This window comes from Enhydra lutris, unplaced genomic scaffold, assembly GCF_002288905.1.
Source record: "Enhydra lutris kenyoni isolate GAN:26980312 unplaced genomic scaffold, ASM228890v2 scaffoldscaffold68, whole genome shotgun sequence".
Lineage (NCBI taxonomy): Eukaryota > Metazoa > Chordata > Mammalia > Carnivora > Mustelidae > Enhydra > Enhydra lutris.
Window position 1 is genome coordinate 2,410,581 of NW_019154152.1, and position 23,841 is coordinate 2,434,421.

A 23,841-nucleotide genomic window follows, 5' to 3' on the forward strand; every position below is an offset into this window, starting at 1 on the left:
AGAGCTAAGACACACAAACAATGTAGCATCCAGAAATAGATACACTAGTTCGTGTTTATCACTTTCTCTTTTTGCTAAGGTTCTGAGAGCCTGTGAGATCAGTCAGGTAGGGGTCCCCAGCCTATGTGACACCAGCCAGCACTTAGCCCTTCGTTCACAGCCACCCGAACCTAGCATACCAGGGCCACAGCTGTAGCTAGTAGGAGGCAAAGCCTAGACTCAGACCCCAGGCACTTGGCGCCGGAGACCACGCCTTTGGTCACTGGCCACGGAGAGCACTGTAGGTGACAGGGGCAGAGAGGTAGCAGACTGGGAATGCACACAGCCCTCTTCTGTGCCAGTGAATTCTAACTCTGTGTGACCTGCCCAAAGGCAGAGATGTGTCTGGCTTGCCTTTGTGTCCCAAGACCTAGCCTTGCACAGGGTTAGTGCTCAGCGATGACTAGAAAAAAGAGAGGTGAGCCTGTTGTTGGGCCCTGGGTGGACCAGCGCCCTTGGGGGGCCAAGCTGGTAAGGGGGCAGGGAGAGCAGCAGCGCTGGCAGGATCCAGTAGGAAAATTATGGCAATGGCAGGACACCCCTTCCGCTGAGACTGTGGTAACTTAACCCAGCGAGAAAGGCAGAACCCAAGCTGAGAACCCACCGAACCACACCTTCCCAGCCTGGAGACTCCAGCCACAGCCACCCGGTGGCCAACATTTCTACTCAACAGGGACCATGACTGGGGACCACCTGAAGTCAGGAGAAGCACTGCTGAGTACCTTACACAAGCCGACCTGCGGCAGATGCTTCCAGTACACGAACTCATCTCCACTGTGAAGGTGGTGCGGCTTTTCCCACTGTGCAGCTGAGAGCCTGAGACTCAGGTGACAGGAATGAATAGAGCCGGCATTTACTGAACTCGAATTCTGTGTCACGCACTGAGCTAAGGGCTTCATATGTGTTAACTCACGCAAACCACACAGCAGCCCCAAATTAGGAAACTGGGACCCAGAATGGTAGCATGGAATGCCCAAGGCTGCATCCCAGGAAGGAGGAGCTGGCATTCCAACCCAGGTTTCTAGTTCTGAAGGCCAGACTCGTGTCACTCCTGCCGAAGATCAAACAGCTAGCAAAGCACAAAGCCTCGAGTCACTGCAGGGTCCTCGGGACACCACCATCAGGCTCATTCTTCTTATCTCACCCTCGCGGACACCTTTCTCCCACGAGTTAGGGTCCACTGTCCCTTTCTGGCCGATTTCTTTCTCCCTCACTGGTATTCCGACTCCTCCACTGAGGCCACCTCATCCCGTGGCCACACAGGGTGATGAGCAAGGCTGGCCTTATCAGTGGACAGCAGCCTTGTCCTAGGCTGACCTCTACAGAAAGGCCACTGTGGGCCTGGTAATGGGTCTTCCCGAGGAAAGGCCAGGCGCTCCTTCCACGTTCATGGACTCTTCCTGCTCTGAGGTCAGCAAAGAAGAGGCTATTTACCTGAGCCCAGCAGCTGTCTCTACAGCCAGTGCGGAGCTGGGCTGAGGGCCCAAGGCATGCAAGGCCACCCCTGCCACTCTACAGCCATATCTGGACCAACAAAGACTCGACTAAGAGCCCTGGAGTATTCCCCAAGGAGGAGACAGCACGTAAGAATACGCTATAAGAGCATACTGTTAAGAATATGGTGGCTTCCTTCACCCTTTTCTTCTATAGAGTCTCCACACTCCTGGGCAGGTACCAGATGAATATGGCTGAGGGTCTCAACAGGGCTTTGTTCAGACATGCGAACAGGTAACAACTCCCCACCAGGGAACCATTCACCTGGCTGCAAAGTAAGGGATCCGGGTTCTGAAGCAGGAAGGTCCCTATCCAGCTGTGTGACTTTCGACACAGTGGCTCATTCCAGTGCAGGATCCTGACCTCCATTTCCTTGACCACAAACAAGGAATCAGAGTAGCTCCTACCAACCAGGGTTGTGATGGGAGTGGAATCAATAAGATGCAGACCTGTTCCTAAAAGCGCCTTGGAGAGCACGTGGTAAGTATTCCATAAATGGTAGCATGACTGACAGCTCCTCTCCTCCCCCGGCCCCCCACCTTCCTGAGCAGAAGTTCTCCAAGTGAAAGCAGCATTTCCACCTCGAAGATCTCACAGTCCAGTTCACCCAGAGACATACGCGCCGCGGTCTGGCCAGTTTTGAGGCTGAGAGTGTTTTGCATTCCCTGGGGCAGCTGTACTGCCTTTCCCAGGGTATCTGTAACTTGGCTGATGAGCCCTGCCTGGAGTCTGGGCACCCAGGAGGCTGCCAGGCCACTGGCCCGTCCACCAGCAAGCTGCTCTAGGCCCCCCAAGCCCACAGGGGTGTGTACTGCCGAAGCCCAAGACCAGGGGTCAGCACACTTTCTCTGGAGAGGACCAGAGAGCAAATATTTTAGACTTCTTTCCAACTTCTGGCTTAGATCATCCTGTCTGATGTCTTCTTCCACAGCGACCCCTTTACCTTAAGGGATCCAAAGAGGTATTCATGACAGCCCAGCGGTCTTTGTCAGTATCTCCTGCATTCTGATGGATTTCCCTTGCTGCCCTCCACCGCTGCCTAGAAGCCTGCCCTGGAACCTTGTACAGCAGCAGCTTCTCACCATTCATGTCTCAGCTCAAAGATCACGTTCCTCAGAGGTATCTTCCCCACCCCACCCCCATTTACTCTTACCACCTTTTCTTGTTTTCCCGTGGTGCTTACCACAGCCCTCCATCTCCTTTTTGTTTGTTAACCAGTTCATGGTGTCTCTCTCTCCCTCCAAAGGGGAAACTCCCATCAAGCAGGTTACTTGCCTCCCTTATTCATGCTGTGTCCCCAGAGGCCAGAATAGTCCCTGACGCACGGGAGCTGCCTTGCCAAGGAAATACGGGAACCCAATCAAACCATACATTTACCCAAAACCGGGACACTTGCAGAGATGAACCAAAATATCACAGTCCATATTTATTGAGACACTATCTTGGGGGCTGGGCACATATTATCTTGTTAAATGAGACAGAAACTAACTTACGAGATAGGAACTATTTTATCTCCTCTCTGGTGACACTGAAGGTCCCACTGCTCGAAACATTTATCTGCTAAGAGTCAGCTAAGTTCAAACCCAGGTCTGTCCAACACGGCCCCAAGCTACTCACCACCAGTCTTCCTTTTTTTTTGCAATTTTGCTGGGGTTTTATCAATTTCGTGGGTACACAGATTATCTGCGGCAGATTAGAAATGCCGATAAGTAGTGATGTGCCTTTGGATTTTTCAAAAATGGAGGGAAGATATTATCTAAGATATGCAAACATGTTTATTAAACAATGTGTTTCAAAGCATAGGTTTTGGGGAGAAGGAAAGAAAGGAAACTTACAAGGAGGCAGGGATTTTCTCCTCCCACCAGTGCAATAGTTAGGGTTGGGTTAGGCAAACGACTTCAGACGCAGTTAGAGTGGAGAGCAAATCCTGACACTGCCCAAAGAAAAATCCATTTGGTCATTGTATCTCCATCCACCTCCTGGGGTTGGGAGACACATGCGATACCCAACCCACAGAAGGCTGTATAGGGAAGTCCGAGATCTGGCTGTGCCAACTCCCAAGACACACCGCTGGTGTATTTACAGAGAGACTCCTTTCCCAGCGAAAGGGCTTTACCCCTCGCCGAAAACAGCAGCTAGCAGCAGCTAGCAGCATCTAACACATGCCTTCAGGGCCATTCTCACCAGGGCAAGGGGGTTCTGACTCCACTTGCAGCTGCCACAAAGGAAATGAGCAAACTTGCCCAGGAGCTCTTCCAAGTGGGTTACCTTACACTATGGAGTGGTTTGTAATTAAAATGTTTTCCAAACTGTGAACAGATCAGTGTCTAGACATCGGGAGACTCCAACCCTACACCCTCGTGCTGGCCCATGATTACAACCTGCTCAAGAACACGTTTTCTTTATCAGAGCATCTTCAAGGGCACATTTCTGGAGAGCCTCTCCTCGCAGCCTGGCTGGGGGCTGCTGGGGAGTTACTTGTGCCACCAAGAGGAAGGCATGCCTGGGCGTTTAGACGTTTAGAGCACCCACCCGCTGCAAGGGGCCCTGCCTGGGCCAGTGGAATGGCTGGGGCACCACCTTCTAGGTTGGTGGGGGAAGTCCACATATGGAAGGCAGGACTTTTGGGATTCAGAAATGTATTGCAAGGGGCGCCTGGGTGGCTCAGTGGGTTAAAGCCTCTGCCTTTGGCTCGGGTCATGATCCCAGGGTGCTGGGATAGAGTCCCATGTCGGGCTCTCTGCTCCACGGGGAGCCTGTTTCCTCCTCTCTCTCTGCCTGCCTCTCTGCCTACTTGTGATATCTGTCAAATAAATAAATAAAATATTAAAAAAAAAAAAAAAGAAATGTATTGCATCATGGCCATAACCCCGGAGGGGAAGAATTACCATAAGCCTCCAGGTAGAACAAAGACTCTGCTTTCCCAGGGCAAACACGAGGTGGGAGGAAAGGGGGAGTGATGAAGAAGGTAAAGATATGGTTTCAGCTCTGCTGAGCTATTAAAAGGAAAAATAAGGCATTTGGAAAACATTATCTTAGCTCCTGAAGTACCTGTTCCTACCCATGAGCCAAAGAGGAAAGGATGTTTGTCATTTATTCGTTCATGTGTTCATCCAAAGAACACTCAACTAACACTTTTTTTTCCTAGGCACCCTGCTGAGTGCTGGAGAGAGATGGACACATTGCATGTACTGCCCACAGGTACTCCCACTTTAGCACAGGGAAAAAAAAAAAAGAAAACATGAAGTTTCTTGAACAAGATGGAGTTCACCAAGCACACAATAGAGGGATCTGGAAAGAGCAGGGGCAGAAATCTGGAAGGAAGCCACTCTCAGGCTGGGCGAAGAGGTCTTGCTAGCTGGGAATGAAAAGAGTTACACAAGACACACGTAGCCCATAAAGAGATGTAGTTTCCAAGTTGTTGTGTGAGTGTCGGGTACTCAAAGAAAAATCTAGAAGCCATGTCAAAATCTCCATTATTGATCCACAGAGCCAATGGAGGAAGACATTCAGACTTTTAACAGGAACAGTCAGTTCTATTCAGTGGAAGTCTACTATGTGTCAGGCATGGGATATGTCAGTTTAATTCACTTATTAGAAACCTGCAGACTAGGCATCATTCTGACTATTCCACTGATGATGAAGAGGAGGCTCTGAAGTGTTAAGGAACCTGCCCGTGGTTGCAGGCATCTGGTGATGGCCATTATGCTCTTTCTGCGATGCCCTCAGACCTCTGATCTTGAAGTCATTGCCCGTAAGAGAGGACAACATCATCCAGAGTGAGAGTATCCAATAGAACGGGGTGTCTCAGCTTTGGCACTACGGGCATCTGAGGCTGGATCATTTGTTTTTGTGGGGTGCTAGCCTATGAACAGCTGCATGCTTAGCAGCATGCCTGGCCTCTACCAACTAGATGTTAATAGCAAGACCCTCTCCCCAGAGCAGCACAATGAAAAATATCTCTATTGCCAAATGTCCCTGGAGGGCAACACTGCCACCAGTTAAGAAATATAATGTGAGCCACACGTGTAATTTTTAATTTTCTAGGAGTCACATTTTGGGGGGGGGGACTGAAAAGAGAGAGAAAATTAATTTTAATAAATGTATTTAATTCAACACATCCAAAATATTATCATTTCAACATGTAATCAATATAAAAAGCACCCGACGAGATCTTGTACCATCTTTTTTTTTCTTTGTAAGTCATTGAAATGAGGCATGCATTTTATATAGACAGCAGAGCTCAATTTGGACTTGCCACATTTCAAGTACTATAGCCATGAGGGTAATGGTTCTCATGCTGGACAACACAGACCTAGTGAGAAAAGAGGGAGCTCACCCACACTTAAGAACGGGTGTAGACAGAGGAGCAAAAGGCAATGGTGAAATGGTCAGAGAGTATAATAGACAAGTTCTGGGGATGTTGACAGTCGAAGTTTTTCTTCCCCCTGGGAGAACTGCCTCTCCCTACCAGCAACCCACTGACCCCGCGGGATGGGGTGGGGCAAGCAGAGAGCGAAGAAAGGTATCTGGTAAGGAAGGGCGGAGGGGAAACCAGAGAGAGGGAGCCGGGGGAGGGGGCCTGGGAGGCCCACCCACGCAGACCACGAGGAGTTAGGGAGGCTTTCAGGGAGGCAACTCGCAGACTCCAGCAAGTGAGGCAGAGTCAGGGAGTCAAACGGACACAGACAACTCACCCACAATCAGGGAACGCCCAGGCTCCCCTCCACCAGCAGCGGCTGACACAGGGCTGATTTCAGCCCAAGGAACCACTGAAACAAAGCCCTCAAATCCACAGAGTCTTAGTCAATCTGGAGCCAGATCCAGGAAAATTGAGGCCCTTGCCGGGGCCCACTCAGCCACCATCAACACATCCTTGGGGTCATTCAAATGGTAGGGCTGGGGGCTTGCCACTGTCTGGACTTTTTACCCGCCCATCTGGCCACTGCTAACCTGACAGGAGCATCATTCTCCGCCTTGCGCTGACAGAGATTCAGGATCACACTGTTGGGAAGGGCTGGGGCTGTGACACTTCACTAACAATTAAAGAAGAAAACTTAACTAAAGCACGTAATTCAAGTTCAGACTAAGAGATGGTCCTCCCTTGAATATGAAACCAATTAACTAACTGATGTTTTAAATAAGGAACAAGAAACTGGAAACCCTTTGCAATTAAAAAGCAAACAGCTCTATGGACCGAGGAAGGGAAGAAGGCACGTGAAAGGCAAGGTGGCAGGAAGAGCACAGAGAAGACAAACGGAAAGGGACAAGTGGAGAGGCATATCCCCACAGAGAAGGGATGGCCGAGCTCATGGAGATGGGACGACCAGCCCCGGGCCTCAGGCGGGAGCAGGAGAGTGCTGTCTACCTCCACTTCACAGAGACTGGGGACTGCCCTTCAAACTCTTGGGGAGAAACACAGATCAGCACTCAGAGACCCTCTTTGATGAGAATTAGCATGATGGTGGACCAGGGGTCCCGTCAGATATCCTTGAGAACCAGGTCTGGAGGGCGGCCTGGGTAGGCAGGTCAGAAGCCCACCAGGACTTGGAGCCTGCACCTCTCTGCCTGCCTACCTCCAGGAAGTGGCACCTCCCACCCTCTGAGTGGATAGTTCCAGAAGAGCACCTCCCCTTAGCTGACATCTGGAGTTCCACCAGCTGTGCTGGGCACCCCTGAACTGTCAACGCAGCCCCTGCTCCCCGCGCTCCCACCAGGCACCTTAACCAGGGAGGGGCACATTCCTTCACACTATCTCCCCCTAACAGGAGATGTCATCCTCACTGTGCAGGTGGGTAAAACCGAGGCCCAGAGACTGTAAGCCAACCTGTGTGGTGTTCACTATGTAACAAGCAGAATGAAGAGTGTGTGTTGTTAATATAATAACCTTAAAGGGGAAGGTTACATGTGGTACACACACACACACACACACACACACACACACACACACAAAGAATACATGTGAAAAGGGCTTTATAAATTGCAAAGATTTACAAATGATAGTTATTAAGTTGACTCAATACAGACAGCATATTGTCCTCTTGACAAATTTACAGACCTCTATCAACGGAACTAAGGCTGGCTTACAGAGCTCTTTCTAGTCTGTTATTCAACTGAGCCAAAAAAGGCACCATATCTAACCTCTGCTTCATCCCTGCGTGGGCAAGGTTTTGTTTGTTTTTCAAAATCCACTTTTTAAGCACTGGAGAGCTCTCTGCTCTTCCCACATGGCTCTGTGTTCGGGCTGGAACAGGGAGCAGGACATGCAGAGTATGGACTGAGATCTTCCCCTCGTGTATTCCAAATGGGCGCCCATCAGGCCGAGACTCCGCAGCCTTTTTAACAAATAGTGCCATGTTCAGCAGGCACGCCATGCATCTTCACCTACTCTGCAAATTGAGTTAGAACAGAATACGGTTCCAAAGCCCAGAACAGTTAAACAACAGAAATTAAAACCACAATACATGTCATCTGAACTCGGTGACCACAAAGCCTTTTTTGATTCAGTGCTTAATTAAGAAAAACAAAAAAGGAGGATATGGAGTCATGATGGCATCTAGCCACCTCTCCCCCCCCACCAACTTCCTGCATAATGAAGCATTCTGTCACTTTAGCACCTTATCACCAAGATAACAATAGGCTACATTTTTCCATCTAAGAACAGTTGGCTTGAAACAACAGACAGAGAAGCAGTGAGAGCAGCCGAGGGTCTCCAGAGCCACAGAGGACACTGATTAATGGGTTTCCCAGGCCTGCTATCAGCTGTTCCAGACACAAAGTGTAGGCATTGCTCTTAGAACATGCTACACCAAAGGCCCTATCACAGGCATGCCAGGGAGATCAGCCTACGCGTTCCCAACCTGTGAGTCAGCCTGGAGGTGAGCCAGAGAAAGCCAAGGTGGACAGAGTAAGGGCCAGGAAAGGTCTGAGAGCCTGTAATTCTCACTGCTGCTCCAGGAAAGGAGCCTGGCATTCCCACGGGGCATTAAGACACCAGCTCTGACATGAACAATGGACCACCTGGTCTGGCCTTAATTAAAAGAAAGCCACAGAGTTACACCACATCGAGAAGAGGTCTTGAAGAGGCCATCTGCTAGAACCTTGCATATCACAGAAGAGGAGACAGAGCAGAGTAGGGAGGGAGAGAGAAATTTATGCTTTTGAGGAGTTCCTTTGTGCTAGCAATGATTCTTTATGTGGTGCTAAAACTGGTAAGGTATGTTTTAACATTGCTGCTTTAGAGAAGAGGAAACTGGGACTCAAGCCACTCAAGTGACAGACTGAGGGTCACAAACTAATAAGTGAAGGAGCTGAGATCTGACCTGAGTCTTCCCAGCATGCTCTGCTGCTGTGCACTGGCAGACCCCACACAGCTCCTGACCCCTAGATTCTGGCTCTGTTTCATCAGACCAGGGGTCCTATATATATGCATGAGTCACTCTGGTAACCTGGGGAAGCCCACAGACAGCTTCTTAGAATAACATCTTGAAATGCACAAAACAAAATGCTAACACATTGAACATATCTAATAATATATTAAATAATATGATCTACCCACAGATCTAATACCTTACGTGATTTCCAAACAGTAAGTGTAAATGAGAGTCTGAGGAGCCCATAAGAAGCAAGAGGACAAATGGAAACATCTGTGATTTCTATTGGTAATCAAGTCACAGGCACTACTCATGTAGGCCTGCTGCCTACATTCATGACTGGGGACCATGCTACATTTCAGTTAGAGGTGAGTGAAAATAAAAAATTGTCCGCCATCCAAGTTCACAGACTCCTGAAGATGAAGCAGGCCTCACAACATAACAGGTGGCAAGTAAACACATGAAAAGATACTCGTCATCACATGTCATTAAGGAAATGCAAATTAAATGCTAGCAAAACCATAATGAGATGCCACTATGTGGCTATTCAAGGGGCCCAAATCCAGAACACCAAGTGCTGATGAGGTTGGAGACAGGAACCACACTCATTGCTGGAGGAATTGCAAATTGGTACAGCCACTTCGGGTGACGGTCTGACAGCTTCTTACAGAACTAAGCATACCCTAACCATATGACCAATGAGCCATCGGGGCTCCTTGGTATTTGCCCAATGAAGCTGAAAACTTCTGTCCATACAAAGACCCACACAGGGATATTTACAGCAGCTTTATTCATAATTGCCAAAACTCGGAAGCAACCAAAATGTCCATTCAGTAGGTGAATGGATCAACTCTGCTACTTTCTGATGATGGACTATGACTCAGCCCCCAAAAGAAAGGGCTATAAGGCCAGGAAAAGGCAGGGAGGAGACTTAAACGCATATCACTGAGTCGAAGAAGTTGATGGGAAAAGGCTACATACTATAATGGTTCCAACCATGTGACACTTTGGAAAACAATGTCAAAAAACAGTGGAGACGCTTAAAAAGACCAGGGTTGCCAGTGGCTGGGAAGGTGGGGAGAGGAATGAACAGTCAGAGCACAGAGGACTTTGAGGACATGAAAATATTCTGTATGATATCATAATGATGGACACGGGACATCACCGTTTAAACCCACAGAATGAACTACACCAAGAATGAACCCGGAGGTAAATATGGACTTTGGGTGAGGAGGGTGGGTGCGTGCAGGCTTGTCAGTCGTTATAAATCTACCAGTCTGGTAGGGGTTGAGGACCATGGGGGAGGCTGTGCCTGGGGGAGGCAAGGGGTATGTGGGAGATCTCTGTACCTTCCCCTTAATTTTGCTGTGAAGCTAAAGCTGCTCTGAATAAAAACAAACAAAACAAACCGAAAACGTCATGGAGCAGAGCAGCACTGCCATGAATCCCCAGCTCAGGGGACACCTGTAAACCTTTTCCTCAAACCCATATGGCAAAATAATAAGTTTGCATTTACTGAATGCTCATAACACTGCGGGCGCTCATCCAAGCGGATGCATTTCCTACAACAACTCTTCGAAGGGGATAATATTACCTTCATTTTACAGACCAGAAAATTTGGGTTTCCAATTCGAATCTTTTTTTTTAATATGTTTTTTTTAAATTTATTTATTTGACACACAGAGAGAGATCACAAGTAGTCAGAGAGGCAGGCAGAGAGAGTGAGAGGGAAGCAGGCTCCTCACCGAGCAGAGAGCCCGATGCAGGACTCGATCCCAGGACCCTGAGATCATGACCTGAGCTGAAGACAGAGGCTTTAACCCACTGAGTCACTCAGGCGCCCCTCCAAGTTCAATCTTAAAACAAAGTTAGAACTACCTATACTCTATGTTTGAGTTACTGGATTAACGTAATCGGAGAGACTGCAATACAAGCTGTTAAAAACCCTTTTACCTGAAACCCTTTATTTTTTTATTTGTGCAAATAAAACAAAAAAATTGGATGCTAAAGCTGATATAAGTCTGCAAATGCCATCTTTAACCCCAAATTTCAAACTACTACGTCTGTCAAAAGAGCTTCATGGTACTAGAAGGTAAAATGAGAACATCTAGTAAGTAAACACTCAAATGTGAAATTCTAAAACCATGAATGCGTACATACAAGTTAATATTAACTAACACCTTAAATATCTTTGACAGGATTTCTTTTTTTTTTTTTTTAAGACTTTATTTATTTATTTATTTATGGTGCATGCAAGCAGAGGGATGAGCAGAGGGAAAGGGAGAGAGAGAATCTTAAGTGGACTCCGAACTGAGCACAGGGCCCCATGGGGGCTCAATCCCATGACCCTGAGATCATGACCTGAGCTGAAACCAACAGCCCATTGGTCAACTGAGTGAGGAAACCAGACGCCCCCAGACAGGATTTCTTTTGAAAATAAAGGTAAGAATTATGTCTGAGCAAGCTTCTCCCATGCCCTATCTTTGACATTCAATAGTAAGTGTTGAAGAAATAGTACGGTTGGAGGTACAATGGATCTCACATTTCTGACACTGTCAGTGCCTCCAAGTGAGGGCCTTACACAAAGGCCAGTTAACTGGGCACTGCAGTCTGGGACCCCTGGCTCTGAACTTTCTTGCATTCTTCCATTTATCCCACAAAATTCCAGGCAAGCCCTTTAATCCGGTTCAGCCTCCGTTTCCACATCTACAAAGTTGGGATGGTAAAACCAGCCCTTATTACCTCACAAAATTAGAGGAGAATCAAGTGAGATGCTAGGTGCAGAACTGCTTCCTGAGCAGAGAAACTTAATCCCATTGTGACACATCACTAAACTCTAATAAAGGACAAGTCACCCAGGACGATCTGCAGCACCGCGGCCAATCTGAGCGGAGGAAATACAGGAGGCTCCTGCAGCACTAGCAGGGATCATAAACCCACGCTGCCCACACCTGTTGCTGAGTTCAGCAGCAGTGGCAGCAGAAAGGCTGATGATGTGCTCTTTATGGCAACCCTTCCTGCCAAGAAGGCATGAAAACACTGGAAAATTTGGGACCTGGTGGTACTTAGGTTTACGACTCTGTGCAAGGGAGCATAACCAGCATTCTCCCCTCCCCCAGTGACCAGGGCTCCTGGACTTCCCCTAGGTTCCTCTCTACAGAGACGAGTTTCAAGGAGACAGTGACCTGCCATGTCCAACATCTAAAAGTCACGGAGTAGGCAAGGATACAACAGTTGTCATAATTTGGCTAACTCTGAGGCCCCCAGGGCCTCTGAAAACAATCATCTCTACTGGCATGGTGGGAAGGAAGTTGGAATGGGAGGGAGGTAAAGCCACGGGAGCGAGGAGCCCAGAGATCAACTTCTCCAAGTATTTGGTTGAGAAGGGAGGAAGAAACAGATTTGATGGCATTAGTCTTGTGAGAAGGGACTGTTGCTTAAAGGGAAAGGGCAGAGGGATGGGGAGGGAGATGAAAAAAGTGAGGAAGTTAGACAACCAGGGGAGGCTTTCTTAAAAGTCTGTCCTGGGAGTATCATGTATCTCAGCAAGGAGTTATCCTAAGTCAGTCCAGAGACTGTCTGCTCTGCTACCTTCTCCACCGGGGCAAGTTCAAGGCAGATCTCCCAGGGCAGGGTCAGCCCGCAGTCCAGGCAGCGAGATACTGCTGAACATGACTGCAACGACAGCACACGGGGCCCAGGATAGGCAAGCCAATGAAGGCAAGGAGATGCGAGGCTGATGGCAGGGCAGGCAAAGGAGGAGCCAGTTGAGGACAGGAACCTGGGCCGGGGGAGAGTACCGGGGAGGGCGGCCTATTAGATAAGTTTAGGTGGAGCAGTTCTGGGTGGTGGCAAACTCCTAGGCATGGTCCTGGGAAGGGGTGGCTGAGGCGGAGGTGGAAGGTGGCAGCTGCTGGAACGGCAAAGGTGGAGGGCCTCTGCGGAGAGGGTCCAGGGGGTGGGCATCAGACATATGGAAACACTGGCCAGAGCAGGATGGGGAAGGGGTGGGGAGCAAGGAGCATGGCATGGCTAGGAGAGGAAGGGAGTTCTGGAACCCCAGGCTGGTGAGGAAGGAGTGGGCCGATCAGCCAGGGCACCAGGCCAAGCTGTGAGTGGGACTGGATGGCAGGCACCAGGGAGCCACAGATTTGAGCAAAGAGCTAAACTCAGATCTGTGGCACAGAAAGATGGGTGGATAGCTGGGCTGGAAAGAGAGAAAGGCAAAAGGAAGTTGAGAGACTGGCGATTGTGACCACCTAGGTAAGAGATCGCTGCTACCACCAAAGTGGGGGAGGTGGGAATGGAGGGCAGGGGATGGGCATGAAGGACACTGCAAGGAAAGGGAAGCGAAGAAATGGGAAGAGAAGCGGGTGTCAGAAAGAAGCTGGTGAAATTGGTTTATAGGTGCCCAAGGGGCGTCCTAAAGACAGCCTCAGGTACCCAAGTGGGGTCATGGGGCTCAAGAAGGTAGTGACTCCAGAGAGTCATCATCATGGGAAGGGACAGCTGAGTGTAGGGAAGATCCCCCCTCCCCGAGAAAGCATCCCCAGCAAAAGCAAAAGGAGTCAGACGCAAGCTGCCGGAGGATACCTCGCATGCCTATGGAAAAGGAGAAAGAGCATGAAGACGACTTTCAAAAAATGAATCAAGAAAGTTGTGTCACATATGCAACAAGAGAGTTTCAAGGAGGAGGAAACTAACTGCTACAAGTGCTTTAAGTGCTTAAGTATATTTCACATATAATTTCATCTCAGCCCTGTCAGATGATGGCTCTTAGCATCATCTTAGTAAACAGTAATACTTAGTAAGCAGTCAAAGAGAATACTCAGAATAAAGCCAAATGTTGTTACAACAGACTACATGGAAGGCCCTTCAGTGATCTGCCTCCTGGCTACCACCCCCTGCCTCCCCTCATACCACTATCCCCTTTGCTTATCACAGCCCTGACTTGGCTGCTTCTTCTAACTAGCCAAGAGCTTTCCCACCTCAGGGCCTTTGCACTTGCTGTCCTCTCTGAACAACCCTCTCTTTGCCTGGCTGACTGCTTCTCACCTAGAGACCATAGCTTTAAATGACACCTCCCTGACACCCTGTCTAGAATCAACTCCTCCCCCTCAGTCTAGCACAACACCCACAACATAAGGTCCTTCTTGGGGTGACATGATAAAATTATCTTTGTGTGTTTCTCTTCTCTCCTAACTACACGAAAAAGCCTGCAAATGTAGGGGTCTTCTCTGTCCTCATCCTTCTTTCTGGTGTCCAGCATAGAGAGCCAGCACTTAGTAGTCACTCAATGAGGGAGTAAAGGAGTAAATTAATGAACATACTTTTTCTTAGGTGCTGTTGAGTGTTGAGTTCTGTGAACATTCCTTCTAAGAAGACTTTCAGTCAGAATGACCAGGTCTACCCGAATCTGGGCAGCAAAGCTGGTGTTAGCCTTTCCCTCATCTGCTGGTCTATGGTGAAAGCACACACAATAAATTCCTGACACCTGAGACAGCTGCTCCTCACAGTTGAGAGACCGGTCTACCTTCCCTTCCAGTATCACTCAGATTCCACATCCCTTCCACGGTGAAGTTTCGTGTGACTCTCCACTCAAAAGACTTCCATGGCTTTGTGTCCTCAGAGTGAAAGGCAAAGTCCTCCCAGAGGTTTCATGGTCCACACATCCCAGCCCCCTCCCTGGACCCTACCTGGTGCCATCCAACCTCTACATTCTTCTTGTTGTTTCCAGAACATACTGAGCACCTTCACTTGTCAGCACCTCTATGACTGCTGCTGTTCCTTTGTCTAGAATTCTTTTCCCTCTAAGAGCCTACATACTCATGTTCTTGTTTTCTTTAGTTCTCTGCTCAAATATTACTGTCACATAGAAGCCTTCCCAGCATATCCTTACATAAAACCGTAATCCACCTCTCCTTGGAAACCCACATCCCTTCACCTTGCTTTCTTTTCTAATTTTCTCCCTAGCACTTATCACTAACACATACACTCACTCACTCTCTCTCTCTCTGCTTCCTACTGAGAAGAATGCAAACTTCAAGAGGGCAGGAATTCTGTCTGTTCTCTTTACTGCTGCATCGCTGGTACCTGGCATGTAGTAGACACTCAAAATGATTTCCTTAATGTATTAATAATTGTGGGAAATTTAACTCAGGGATGGCAATTAAAAACAACGAGTAGGTGTAAACAGTCTGGTTGTTATTCAAAAGCAGAATGCAGAATTACTACATGACTCAACAATTCTACTCCTGGGTAGATACCCCGGACAACCAAAAATAGGAGCTCGATAGGTTCACTGTGCCAGTATTCCCAGCAGCCAGAAGAGGGAACAACCCAAGTGTTCATCGATGGATGAATGAACAAACAAAATGTGGTCTCTACACATACAATGTGGAACTATTCGGCCTTCAGGAGGAAGGGAATTCTGACCCATGTTACCACATAGAGGAACCCTGAGGACATTATGCAAAGCGAAATAAGCCAGTCATAGAAGGACAGGTATTGTAGGGTTCCACTTACATAAGGCCCCTGGATTAGTCAGAGTCGTAAAGGCAGAAAGCAGAATGGTGGTGGCCAGGGGCTGGGCTGGGAGAGAATGGAGAACTCTTGGTTAATGAGTATAGTTTAGGATGTTTCAGTTTGGATGATTAAAAAAAGCGGGGGGGGGGGGAGTTGGGGAGCTGGATGGAGTGATGTTGCATAACAATGTAAATGTACATAATGTCACTGAACTGTACGCTTAAAAGCAGTTACTAAGGTAAATGTTATGTACGTTTCACCATAATTCAGCTATTGGAAAACTTTTAAGTGGCGTTGCAATAACTTGCCTGTCTGAGTCTACTCTCTCAACTGTAAACTTTACGGAATCTGAATACAGATGAAGAATCTGATTAAAATTTAGCCTACAAATTGAGATGTGCTCTCAGAGTAAAACACATTTTGAAAGCTAAGTTTAAAAATGTAAACTATTTTATTCCTAACTTTCATACTTTTACTCCTAAAAGTTATTCATTACTTTTATAATAATTACATGTTGAAATGATCATATATTTGATACATCAGGTTAAATAAATTATTAAATCTGACCAAAAAAAAAGAGACAGAGAAAGAGAAGATCAGATTCTCATACCTGCTACCACAGAGCCAAACCTTGAAACACTGCTAAGTGAGACAAGGACCAGATGCAAAACAGCAAATATTACATGATTCCACTTATCTGATATACCTAGAATAGAAGTTTTATAGAGACGGAATGTAGATCAGAGGTTACCAGGGGCAGGAGGCGGGGGGAGTTACTATTTGGTGTGTACAGGGTTTCTGTCTGGGGTGATGAACAATTTTGGAAATGGAAACGGTGAAATATGGTAAATGTAATTTATGTCACTGAATTGTACATGTAAAATGACAAAATCAAAATAGCAAATTTCATATACATCCACAGCTTAAAAAAAAAAAGCATAAGGAATGGGGGAAAGAAGTAAATGCAAGAGATCACTTTCTTTTTTTTTTTTTTAAAGATTTTATTTATTTATTTGACAGAGAGAAATCACAAGTAAGCAGAGAGGCAGGCAGAGAGAGAGGAGGAAGCAGGCTCCCTGCTGAGCAGAAAGCCCGACGTGGGGCTCGAACCCAGGATCTGGGATCATGACCTGAGGCGAAGGCAGCAGCTTAACCCACTGAGCCACCCAGGCGCCCCAAGAGATCACTTTCTTAAAGCTAGAGAGAGAAACAGACCACTGTGGTGTAAGGACTGACGTGCTGGCTTCCTGGATTCGGACATAAAGGCAGTTTCCCAGACTTAGACAGCTCTCTCCTAGAGAAAGATTGCGAGAATAAAAATCTTCCCACTGCTGAACTCCCATGGACAAACGTCTGGTGACAGCTTGCTATCCTGTATTTATATCTCTTAAGACTGTGACACGTAAGAGGAGGTGGGGAGCATGCCAGGTGGCAATAAAACATGGTACATACAGCAGGAGGCTCTGAGCAGGCTCTGAAGTTAGAACATATTTGGGTTTTCTTCCCAAGAAGCTGCAGTGAAGTTTAAGGTGAACAGCTTTTATGTAATATAAAAGAATGCACAGAAGAATGTATGTCTATACTGTTACATTTACAACTTACTGTATGCTCCTATAACTACATTAATATAGTATACTGCTTGTATCCCTACCTGTGAAACTTGTTATGTAGAGAACTGTGGCTTCCCACCTTTTGTCTTCTGCAAAACTCATTTGCTGAAAGGCAAAGTAAGAAAGGACCAATTGCTTGAACCTGCAGGCATTTGGTTCTCTTGGGCACAGTCTTCTTTTGTCCAATCCTGCTTCCTCTCCCACTCCTTTCACAGGTGTTAATTGCTAAGGAACACCTTATACTCCAAATACCTTCTAAGCATCTGCTTTGGAAGATCTAACCTATGACAAATACCTACCATTTGTCAGACATTAATCTAAGTCCTGGGGAATCAGCCCAGTATAGACAACAACTCTGCCCCCATGGGGTTTTAATGGGGTTTCTGGGAACACTTTTGCCTACATGATTAGGCAATGTTTGTAGCTAGAGGAGTACTTTCTCCCTTCTTCCCATCTTAGAAGCAGATGTGATGGCTGGAGCTACAGCAGCCATCTTGCTACTACAAGATGGCAAGTATGATGAAATGCCTAGGGCTGCACTATACAATTTAACAGCTACCAGTCACGTGTGACTATTGAGCATTTGAAATGTGGCTAATCTGAATGGAAATGAGCTGTAAAATATATACAGGATTTTAGGACTTAATACAATCAATTTCACCATTTTTGGTACTTTTAAAATGTGGTTATGAAAAAATTTTAAATTACACATGTGGCTTGCATTATATTTCTACTAGACAGCTCTGGCCTAGAGAATCAGAGAATATAGCCAGTGAACCTCTAGCCACTATCTTTCTACTGATATGTGGTTTAAAAATAAGCTGGGTGCTTAAGACCTGGGGATGAGCCAGGCATGTCCCTGTTGCCACAGAGCCCACAGTGACAAAGACACAAAAAACAATCAAGGAGGGATACCAATCAGCAAGATCTCATAGAACCAGAGCCTGGGATCCCCAGAGGGCACCAAACCCAGACTGAGAATGGAATAAGAGAAGAGGGAGTGGAGAAGAGCTCAGAGAGGCCTCCCTGGAGGAAGTGATGCTTGCTTGAACTGAATCACACAGAGAACAAGCTAGCTAGGCCAGGAAGGGGCCCCTGTTCAGCACAAGCAATATACATCCTCCATGGGCTAGGGCTGTAAAAGCTCCCGTTATCTGATGACGTTTGAAGAGGAAAGTATAAACTTGTATTTGTTCCCCCTTTTAAAGAACATTCATCGTCACTGATAAAGCAAACCTCTGAAGAAAACCACGTATGTGCAACTATTTTTCAACATAAAGTGCTATGCAGATGTTGGATGTTAATAGCAGTAATGAAGTCGTTGGTGGTGTGGCTGTGATTGTTACAGAGGTGGCAGCCATCCCTGCTTATCGTTACTGGACTGCTTTTCACTCAGTGGCCCTGCCCAAGGCCACCCAGCCCAGAGTCCAGGATTCATGGGGTGTCCATCCCAGTGCCCACTCAGCAAGGCCAAGGAGATCTCAGTAGGCAAAATCCTGCTATGGTAGCTCCCTTTCAGAGAAGGACTCTTCTCGGTCCTCTCCTGCACTGTCGGTGGGGAGTGTCCTCTGGAAGAACCTCCAGGGAGAACGCCACAAAGCCCATAATGTTTTCAATGTGATGCACACTCCCTTTGGATCAGAATCCTCAACTCTCCATCCCACAGATAGGCTTTCGTGTGTATACGGAATGTGGGTGAGAAAACGTGCTGCAGCAGTAGTTAAAATGGCAAGAGACTCGGAATGAGATAAGCAGTTGAACAAATTGTGAGATGGGAAGCCATGAGAATAATAAAAGGGTTAGAGTCCCACATACTTACACAAAACAATCTCTAAAATAGATCTGAGTGAAAAAAGCAAGGTGCATAATATGTAAACAAACCATTTTCCAATAAAACAAGTTGCAGGGGTTGCACACATCCAGGTGCACACACACGTGCCCACGTGCACACACGTGTAGAGACTTTTAGGAAAAGCAGATAGGGAACGTCCCAGGATTGCCTCTAAGGCTGGGACCTGGGGGGATGATACACTTACCACAGTATGTGTTCTCATCCTGCTTGGATTTTTTTTTTTTTTTTTCATCATAAGCATACATTTCTTTTTTTAAAGGAAACTAGGTTTTTTGTTTTTTTTCCTCAAAAAGACAAAGAAGTTTTTATTTATAACTGTATTTATGAAGCGAACCCCAGGGAGCCTGAATTAACCACTTTTTATGAAGACAGCCAAAAAAGAGAGCTGCTCTTCTCAGGGTAATATGTGGGGGCCTGGATTCACTCGAGCTTGCAGCTAATGCCCAGTGCACATGCTCACAAGCTGAGCTCACCAACTCCATGTGGGGCAGTGGTGACAAGTGTAGGAATGAACACAAACCTGTCGTAACCTAGGCTGGAAAGCCTGTCCAACACAGTGGCACTGGGAGGCCGTTGCAGGTAAGCAGACAAAGCCAGAGTTCCCCCACAGGAATGCAGACCCCCAAGACTACCCTCTTGCTCTGTTGGCCCAGCTGCTGCTGGCCATATTAGGCAGAGTGGTACTTGACGTGCCCCAGGCAGCTCGGGAGAGCCCAGCTCTGAGGGCAGTGGTGGGTGATTTCAGAGGTCGGGAATGTCAGATAGGCTTATCTACACCAGGAGACAGCAGCCTTGCCTGCCAGCTTGCCCCTCCCTCCCTCCCTCCCTACCTCCTGCTGTGCTGAGTTTAGGACTCCAGAGCCACTGGCGTCATGCTAGCGCCCCCCCACCCCCGACCCCGCTGGGGAGCCCCTGCAGAGGCAGAGGTCATGGTGGGCAAGGGTCATGGTGAGGAACAAAAGGTAAGCGGTGACCCTGCTGGATGCAAAAAATACAGACATTTCCTCCTCCCAAGATAACCCAACAGTCTACATGTTAGAGGCGGGCCCCATTCCTGCTGGTGACAAGAGTCCATGAGTCATTTCCTGCACACATGTTTTTATGATGTACAAATGCCTTCTGGTCTTCATTGGGTTATCTGCGATCACTGAGCAACCCCATGGAGGGTGGTAGAAAGAACCCTGGATAGGGAATCTGATCATCCTGAGTGGGCCCCAGGTCCTCTGTTTGACTACGAGACCCTCTCTACACAGCCTGGCCCCAGGAGGCTTTTCTTTCCGGGTCTCCTCCTGCATACTTCTATTCTGCTGTCCCTGGATCTCACCCTCTCCCCACTCCTCTCTCCCCACCCACATCTTCATTACTCTTACACAGCAACACACTCTTCCTGGAATATAGTTGTCCACCTTGTGTGCCCTCTGCTCAGCAAGGCAAACTTCTTCTCATATGCCAAGCTCCAAATCATACCTTCTCTTCCAGGAAGGATTCCCAGACTGCTCCATTCAGACTCAGTCATTGCTTTTCTCTACTTCTGCAGAACAGAGGATGCAATTATCTCATACACTTAGGATATTAATGAAAACAATGGCTCAGCATTTGCTGATCGCTTATGATGTACCAGGCAGTGTTCTAAATATGTGACAAAGATTGCCTTAGTTAGTGCTCACAGCAACTCTGTGAAAGAGAGACCATTACCATCTTCATTTTACAGAGATACTGAGGATCAGCGATTTAGGTAGCCTGCCCAAGGCCACAGAGTTAGTTTGTGGCTGACTGATACCTAGGCAAGTGCCTGGCACACAGAAGCTGCTCAATAACCATTCACTTCATGAATGGCTAAATAAGTTAATAAATACAGAAATAATGTTTCTGTCTCCCGAGAAGTGGCTCAGAGCCACTTCTCATGTCAGGTGCCTAATAAGGCCCAGAGCACTAGAAACACCTGCTGAATGAATGAACAAAAGAATATTGGAGCAAACCCATCAATAGAGTTCAAATCCTGACAAAGCCACCTGTTAGCTTCAGATCAACAGCTTCAGGTCCCTGGGTCCCTCTATGTCACTTGTCAAATGGAAAGATGATACACAACATCCTCCCAACTTCCTCCTGACATTAGGTACATATAAAATAAATGTAAGGCTTCATGATTTTGTGATGATGGCAATTCCCATATCAAATGTTGTATTGTTTTGTTTGGTTTTTCTTCTGGGCTGTTTTCCCCCAGGAACATTACACAATTAGATGGGACATTTGATCAGTGTACTACCCTGACACAGAGCCAATATTAGTCCTTAAAGAGTTAATTTGGCTTGATTCTCGGTTCACTCTAGCCTTAGCAAAACAGGTCACACCCAAGGAAAGAATTACTAAGTGCCTGACAAAACCCGCGTAACTAATCAATAATGAACCATGGTCCCAAGTTAGATTATGCAGCTAACACCTAAGCCACTGCTCTAGGGACACTGCAGGTCTCTCCCTCTATTCCCTGGCACCCGCCAGAGGCTTCCTTCTCCAAACAGATGCTGGTCAATCTCCCCCAACCACCACCGCCAATATACCTGCATACACGCATATATACATACACACACACTCACACTCACTCACTGCTGGTGTGACGACAGCAGCACAGTGCTCAGCACATGGAAAGCTACTGATAAAAGATTGTGAAATGCTAAAGCCCAGCTCCACTTCAGGTGGTGCTGAGATGTCCACAACAATGGAAAGATGAGGGTTCTGGCTGAATTCCATTTACTTCTACTCTAACTGTGGCTAACCATGGGCTTGGCTATGGGCCTGAGACCAGATTCCCCCCGACCATGCTATAGGTCTTAGCATTCATGCTCATCCACGTGCATGCTAATACCCAACATTTCTTGTTTGGCTAAAGCTCAGCAACACCTACTACACCCAAGGATACCTAAAGGAGGTGTGTGAGTGAGACAGTGTCTGTTCATGTTAGAAGAGAGGGAGGAGCCACGTTCTGTGTTTTGTTTGACTCACAGCAAGGACTACAAGCTCTAGGCTCCCCAAGCCAAATATTAACTATCCACATGAATCCAATATGGACAGAGACTATATGATAACCAGAGTGCACATAAATAGTCCCTAAAGAGGACACCTGTTATTTCTCCATCTCACGCCTCTGCGATCTTGGGAAACTGCTCCTCCCTCATGTCAATCATGCGATGCTTGAAAGGGCTGCCAAAGGCACTAGTCAGGTCTCCTGGTTTGGGCACAATAATTGGTCCAGAGACTGGCCAATCAGAATCCTTCCCTGAGATTTTAATTCAATATTGAGCAGGAGGAGAGTGAGTCTAGCCTTTGGGTCACAGAGCTATAAAGATATGAACTAGAGGCCACCAACATGGAGAGTATCTGTTCACAGGAGGGAAGAATGGAGCCAACATAGAGCAAAATGTCCAAGACATAGATGGAAGGAGACAGGCTGGGAAAGACTGTCCAGACCTTCCTGTTTACACAAGTTAATGATTCCCTTTTTTGTTTAGCTTTGAGCTGGGTTTCTGAAGTGTGCATCTCAAGTGATCTTACACAGTCCAAGCCATACTTAGAGCACATTTTCAAATGTGTTCCACGCTCCGGGATCTATGTAGTTTTTAGGAGATGGGCTACCACACATGTGAAAGGTCTTTGTTCCTCCTCCCACAAGGCATAAAATTCCTGAGCAAGATGCACTCTCAGTTCTGCATCACTAACCACAGATGTTAGTGCCGTCCCTTTGTATCTCAGGCACTAGTGGTGATGTGCTGACCACAAGAGTCCACAAGGACTCTTCTATCTCCATCAAAGCTTGTAAAATAAGGGTGGCCAGACAAGCAAGACAAATGACCAACAGGTGATTTTTGAAAAAAAGCACATCTTCCTGGTGCTCAAGCCTCCATCCAACCCCCACGCGGGCTCACTCCCTCGGCAGATCTGTCTTCGGATCCCTGGATCACCGAGAGAGAGCCCTCTCAAAAGCCAGATACTGTGCGTGCATGAGCCATGGCACTTCCTCATAGAATAAGGTCTCTGAAAACCTTCCTGAGAAAACATCTCACAGCCTGGCCACCTACTTCCATGGGACCTTTTCAAAAGAAAGCCGCCACATGCTGTTACTGAAGAGGGTGGTGCTTTGAAAACAAACAGCACACCCCCTCTCCAAGTCTGAAGAGCTTCCCAGTGATCCAGCCACCGGGAAGTTACAGCAGCTAGGTGGGGGTCACACTCCTTTCTCTCCTTTCTCTTTAATACTTCCGTCTCCGCTCTGAAGGGCTAACCCCCTTGGCAGGTTATGGGCAGGCACTGCCTGGACGGCTGGAGCTCCAGGCTCAAGTTCTGGCCTGGTGGAATTCTCTTCTATGCCCCATAAAGTCTGCGTGCCCCGGGGCTTGGAGGAGCTTTGGCAGCTGTCCCCCAGGGGCAAGGGAAAGCGGCTGTATCCCACGGTATCCCACAGTACACTTAACAGCTCCTCATCACCAAAACAAAAACACAACAGTCCTGATCGCCATGGAGAGTTCAATCCCCTTCTCTGGGATTGGCACCAACTAAAATTCCAAGGGCTCTGGCTGAGCTACCTCCTGTGAGGTCTAAATACAGCACGCTCACTTTTAACCTAAACATACAGTCTGGACCACGGCCCAGGGCTGACAGCCCCCAGGGGCCAGCAGGAAAGTCTTGACTTCCGGCTGCCCATTAGGCAATGGGCATCGCAGAGAGAGAAGAGATGTCATGCGCTGCTTACTTAGGCCATGTTCATCAAAGTAGCCTATGGTCAAACAGTTGGGGGTGGGGGAGTAATCAGCCTGTGGGGGGTTAACTGCAAGCGTGACCCGAGCACAGAAATGTACCCTGGGGAAGAGGGTGGGGGGAAGAAGGGGGAGAGAGGGAGGAAAAGGCAGTAAGGACCAAAGACCTATTTCTTAGCCAATAAAAGTCAAGGGATCTT

General features: G+C 47.5%; 1 protein-coding gene across 1 annotated transcript in view; it reads right to left on the reverse strand.

The window, feature by feature from the left end:
- The window catches only part of LOC111159507 (F-actin-methionine sulfoxide oxidase MICAL2-like), a 185,313-nt gene that overhangs the window by 138,581 nt on the left and 22,891 nt on the right, over positions 1 to 23,841 (reverse strand). The gene's annotated exons all lie outside the window — the stretch shown is intronic.